At 34.8% G+C, this 6,798-nt stretch overlaps 1 pseudogene; it reads left to right on the top strand.

Annotated features, from left to right (window-relative positions):
• The first annotated feature begins 1,880 nt into the window (after positions 1–1,880).
• On the top strand, positions 1,881–4,741 carry LOC139824770 (histone acetyltransferase KAT8-like; annotated as a pseudogene).
• Positions 4,742–6,798: the final 2,057 nt, after the last annotated feature.

Genomic DNA, 6,798 nt, shown 5'->3' with positions numbered 1-6,798 from the left:
CATAATAGGCCCCCATGCTGTGACCCTCTTTAAGCCTCGGCGCGAACGTGGGAAGATGCTGGATTTGCCATACATAAGGTACCTCATTAAATTTTACTCTTTTGACAAGGGAACGTCGGATTTGTTCAACACATCAAATATTTCCTCGTGTCCATGAGACGGTGTTACGAGCGTTCTCAAGAGCGTCTCGCCGGACCTTCGACAAGAAAAAATATAATATAAATTAGGAAGGAAAGAGACGGCAAAAGTTAGAAAAAAAATAGTTCAATATTAATACAATATTAATTATACTACGCAAATATGCTGCAGATGAAATACGAGAAATAAAAAATTTATTTCAGAAATATAATTAGACTCGTGAAAGTGTCAACAATTTAAAACGGCGAATGCAAATCGGGCGCGGAACGTGGTGCGCAAATAAAACTAAAAAAAAAACCGTGTATTTAAATGTGATGAACGTTTCGGCTCTTCTTTCGAGCCATCTTCAGCATTTATTGAGATAAAAAGCTATCTTCTTATCTCAATAAATGCTGAAAATGGCTCGAAAGAAGAGCCGAAACGTTCATCACATTTGAATACACGGTTTTTTTTTTAGTTCCGCGCGCGACTTGCATTTATCGATTCATATAATTATGCTGTCGAGCAAAATTGAATTTATTTCCGCCATATAATGCATTTCTCGTGTTCACTCGTAATAAAAGCACCGGAATAACTGTTAAATAATTAGTTGCATCGTAAATAAAACATTTGAACATTTTACCGGGAGTGATGAATTTTCGTCGCGATTCTAATATGCATTTTGCCACTTTATTGCGCAAAATGTACTTCGACTGCATACATATAAAAGTCAGTGCATGTAAAAATTTAATGATCGAAAAATCATTACTGTAGCTCAGTTCGCTAACTCATAGAAGAGAATATTAAGTTCTATTGTTATTTCAATCACCGGTTTTTAATGTTTTGGATTATATCTTTTAAATAATTTTATTCAGCAACTCGATTAATCTTTTTTCCTTAAGTTTTAATAAAACAAAGTGCAATCAAATTTCAAAATAACAATTTTACATTTCAAAGTTATTTTATTGGATATATTCAAGAAAATTTCTGCTGTGGACAGAAGCTGTGAGAAGTTCAGGTATATTTTTTTTAATAAATAGAAAACCGAAAATATATTAATTTAATGTTTTTATAAACACCTACGACAAAAACTCGCTTAATTTTTTAAGAAGATTGTGTTTACACGATTTAATAAAAATATTTTAATTAATAAGACATTACATTGGCGCCAAGAGATTACATTGGCGTTGAAATTCTTCACCCTATTTTCATTTTATTATAATATTCTGTCAAAAAAAAAAGTTCACCGCTGTAGCTTAATCATGGTTCGCTGAAATGGTATTTGCTGCTGCAGCAAAAGAATTTGCCACTGCAGCTATTATATCGCTTTCTTAGCAAAGTAAGCTTGTTTGCTATGATCATATCGATCAGAAACTGTAAGTTTGCTATGACAGCTAACAGCTGTAACTAACACAACAAAAGTATGTATAAGTGAGTGTGCTTCATGCATGAAGCGATATAATAGTGTCAACAGTGGCAAATTCTTTTGCTGTAGATATGAAGATATAATGGCTGCACTGCAGTCGAAGACTGAACGTGCTGACGTACGGATGTCGTTCGACCTGTCGTTGCGTCGTCGTTGACGATTTTTCTCATCGGCATCGTGAGCGGGTATCGGTCGCGGTGAAACGCGAGCGGTAATTAAGTAGTATAGTAATGCTAATTCGAAGCCATGGTGCTCGGGCGGAGGTACAGGCCCGGCCGAGGGAATCCCCGCGCCGCCGAGATCCCCCCTTTCCGCCGAGATTCCCTCGCCCCGCACCATGGCTTCGAATTGGTATTGTTGTACTATTGCAGTAAACCCCTCGCGCAGTGAGTTTCTCGATCGTGTCCCGATAACATGCGTGTCCGCGGTATCGGTGTTGTGAGGTATCTTGGAGAACGGAAGCGCGGCGGACCCGCGAAGTCCTTCACCAACCTAACCTAACCTTCAGCGCGTGGCGGCCAGATTTTTGCAACATTGTGTCATATAGCTTCGGGGCGAAGCTGAAGGCACTAATATCTCTCATCCGAGAGAAAACTCTAAAAAAAAAAAAAGCGTGGCGGCCAGCGGAGAATCTACGTCCCGGATTCCCGGCGACGCTCGCGAGCCCCGAGGGGGCTCGTCGACTTTTTCCACGCGCTCGGTCACGTCGGTGACCGATCGGCGACCCGGCGCGGCACCGCGCGCGTCATCGTCACCGTCATCATCATCGTCGTGGTCACCGTCCCGCGATCGTCGGTTGCTTCGCCGCGATCGAAGACTTTACACAAGTGCACCGACCGCGCGAATCTTCGTCGTCGTCGTCACCGTCATCATCATCGTCGTGGTCACCGTCCCGCATAGCAAACAACCGAAACTCTGGATCTGTGAATATTGTTTAAAGTACATGCGTCTCGAGAAAACTTACAGATATTACATGGTAAAATAGAATAACTATTTGCATTTATTGAGTTTTTATTAAGAGCATGTACTATATGATTGTGATATATCTTGTTTCAGAGTGAATGTACCCACAGACAGCCAGTTGGGAAGGAAATTTATCGAAAAGGAACATTGAGTATTTGAGAAGTAGATGGCAGGGAACATAAAATTTATTGTCAGAATCTATGTTTGTTAGCTAAATTGTTTTAGGATCACAAAACCTTTTACTTCGACGTAGAGCCGTTTCTCTTTTATATTTTATGCGAAGTGGATAACCATGGGGCACATTTAGTTGGCTATTTTTCAAAGGTATAGTATAGATTTAAAAAAATATCTTCAAGTATTAGCTAATAAAATAAAGATTTCTTTAATGGTTTCAGTACAATTTTTGTATCATTATTTCACATAAAAATACATAAAACTTTGTTCAATTTGATGAGAAAATCTGTTCCTATAAAAAAACGTTAATTCTTTGTTCCATTTTAATTATATTTTTCGAGCTTCTACAGATTTATAATTATTATATTGTTTCTGTCTAAATTTTATTACATTTTCAGGAGAAAGAATCACCCAAAGGTAATAATGTAGCATGTATTTTAACTCTGCCACCTTTTCAAAGACAGGGCTATGGTAAATTGCTGATAGCTTTCAGCTATGAATTAAGTAGAATTGAACAAGCAGTTGGAAGCCCAGAAAAACCTTTAAGCGATTTAGGAAAGTTATCTTACCGCAGTTATTGGAGTTGGATTCTACTGGAAATCCTTCGAGATTTTAGAGGAACTCTTAGTATTAAAGATCTTAGGTAAGATGTTATCGATTATATATATTACAATAATCGCTTTCGATAACAGCGTACGAAAAATATGAATTTATTTACAGTCTAATGACCAGCATCTCGCAAACTGATATCATCTCGACATTACAAAGTATGAATATGGTTAAATATCGGAAAGGGCAGCATGTTATTTGCGTCACACCCAAATTAGTGGAAGAACACATAAAAAGTAGCCAATATAAGAGGCCGCGTCTTACAGTCGATAGCAGCGCATTGAGATGGGGAGCGCCACCTCGGAAGAACGTAAAACCCGGCAAGAAATAGTGCTTGGATGTAATGGTATTTTTTTTTTTATAACGATCATTTGATATCATTACGCAAATGTTATGATGCAATCAGGACCAATTGTTTTATTATCAGTAATAAGGCTTGAAAGTTTCCATAAAGCTCTAAAAAAAATTGCTACTGCTATAACGTCGAGACAAAATATTTGTCTTTCCATTGCCACTCGACATCAGCTTTCATTTTGCCACAGAATTATGGCACAAAAAAGCATTATTCCCAGTATTGAAGTTGGGTCAGGAAAATTTTTTAATATTACTAAACATGATTATTTTCATCTTTTTGGGCCATCATTACCTAATAATATAATATCTAATCCATGTTGTTTTATTGCCAATTGGGTTAATTATAAAAGTACTAAATATGAACCTAAAATGGTGTTGGTTTATGGAATAGACAAATGTTCTTGTCCTATTTTTGTAGAAATTCAACTTATTATTATTAATCAAAAGATCCCAGTTTTTATTTGTTCTTCTTTAATAAATATAGGTCTTAATTATAACATTGGCGGCTTTGAAGTGAAACAAAGTACAAAGTGGCTGTCGGTGAAATATGATGATTTATTTGACTCTTTTCCTTTATTTGTTTATACGGCAGGCAATGGTGAGCAATATGTTATTTTGCACCATCCTGTTTAAAACGTCATATTTCATGTAAAAAACCAAAGAAAGAACAGCTATAATATCTTTTTTGCGTTTTAATATTTGTGCTTATTGTATTAACTTGCAACCAGAAATATAAGGATATACACATTATTTTTATTAAATTATGTAAAGAAATGAAATTTTGAGTTAGCAGCGATAGTTATACGGTTTAAAAAGTAAATTACATTATAAGTTATATTAAAGTAAGCTCTATATATGTATCTCTATATTCTCTATACATATACATAATTAAATTATGAAAAAAATAAACTTTATAGTTGCAATAATGCGGTTGAAAGTAAGCTACGTTATAAGTGTGGTAATGTTAGCCATATATATATATATGTATGTGTATGCTTGGGATTACGAGTAGATATATAATATAATATACATTTGTATTATATATACATTATATTTTTTTTTTATGAAACAAAATATAACTGTGTTTTTTATATCTAATATTTACAGTTTTATTTACTTTATATGTATATACATATAGAGTAAACTCGAGTGAGATGGCCATAGAGGAGATATGGTCCATCCATGTTGTTCATTTGATACTAGATGGTGAGCTAGATTCAGAAAACATGGGTTGGGCATCTCTCCTCTATGGCTATCTCACCCGAATTTACCCTATTTTACTAATTTTTGCAAATTGCAATAGAACTAACCTAGTAAACGATATTGCAAACTTAAGTAATTGTCATAGACACAATTTTAGCTGTGGATCAAAGCTCAGATTTGCAGCGGCACCTAAAATATTATCAGACACACCAAAATTTGTGTCTCCTACATGTAATATATGTACTAATCGCTGCAATGCGTTCTAGCATAGTTATTCATTAAAGTGTCTGCCGTAACTAAATTGTTGTGACCCTTACCTAACGTCTACATAACGTCTACAGCTAAATAAAAATGCCGACGCTGCTAAACTTTTATTTATCACTATTTTACGACTAAAATTTAGCTACCGCACGCAAATTCTTGCTGCCGCAGCTAATCTTTTTTTTTCCGTGTTGCTCAAGATTATTAATTAAGGAAAATTTTCATGGATTACTTCACAATCTTCATTCTAAGTGTCCCCCTTGTTTTCATTAAATCATATCCTTTTGCTTAACTGCCTTGTTTCTACTGATAGCTGCAATGTACTGCTACATTTACACAGTTGGAAAATTTGTGTTAAATATAACATAAATCACATGTCCCAAATGGCCCACCCAAATTTTTGCGTTAATTTAACATAATATGGATGTGTTAAATGGTAACACCGATAGTATGTTAAAATATTTCAACAGAAAGGAAATGTAATTCTGATCGTAATTTGAGGTTAATTATGTGTACAATTAACATAACTTTTATGTTAAAAAAGATTGTAAGATAAAATCAATTAACGCTCTTTTTCTGTAAATTTTTATTCCTACTTCTGTTAAAGAGTTAAATCAATACTTTTTTTCTGTAAATTTTAACACATTTAATAAATACGTTCAAATTGTGTTACGTTAACATATTTTTTAAATTATCTTAATAATTTTACATTTTAACATGTATAACGATAGGGCACAACATGTATAAAGCCGCGACAAGGTGTTTGCGATAAATTATTTTACAATATTTATTTTCCAACCATATTAACTGCGCGCCGGCTAATTGTCAGACTTGCAACACAGCTGTGATTGGAGTAAAATTCCTCCCTCTCTCTTATTAAATTATTTCGATTTAATTTTGATGCTAAGCATCTAAATAACTGTAAAGAAATTATTGCGAAAAATATTACTTCAGCCAGCGTTCGAACCTGGGAATCTTCTTCATTCCGTGAAGGTGTCATAGTACGAATTCAATCACTGAGGCATGTGGAAAATATCTATTATAAAATAATTTAACGCGAACACTTTGTTGCGGCTCTGTGCCCTATCGTTATATATGATTTAAGGGGGTATAACACCTTTGAGCATGTAACCTCTTTTTCACGATTTATTTTAACATATAAGGAATAAAGCAATCGAAAATCGGCTTTAAGGGGTCTTTTTATTATACATTGAAGATGTAAAAAAATTTTTTTTTGTATATAAAATCATGTTTGTACACCCTGTCAAAAAAGAGGCCGTGTGCGTCACGGGGATCCAGCTGGTGTACATGATTTCGGCTGACTGGTATGACCTAGAACAGAAATCCAAAAAAATTCTTAATTTGTGATAGATTGGCTATGGAAGTACGTAGGATTTTTGAAAAATATTGATTTTTGCGAAATTGACACTAATTTGAACAAAAGTGTCCAAATTTACACTGAAAAATCGTGTATAAAATTGGTTCCCAAAAAAAAAACTAACAATCCAATTTAAAAAATCCTACGTACTTCCATAGCCAATCTATCACAGATTAAGAATTTTTTTGGATTTCTGTTCTAGGTCATACCCAGTCAGCTGAAATCGTGTACACCAGCTGGACCCCCGTGACGCACACGGCCTCTTTTGACAGGCTGTATTTTATATACAAAAAAATTTTTTTTTACATCTTCA

This window comes from Temnothorax longispinosus, unplaced genomic scaffold (assembly GCF_030848805.1).
Source record: "Temnothorax longispinosus isolate EJ_2023e unplaced genomic scaffold, Tlon_JGU_v1 HiC_scaffold_561, whole genome shotgun sequence".
Classification (NCBI taxonomy): domain Eukaryota; kingdom Metazoa; phylum Arthropoda; class Insecta; order Hymenoptera; family Formicidae; genus Temnothorax; species Temnothorax longispinosus.
This window is presented reverse-complemented; position numbering and strand designations above follow the sequence as displayed.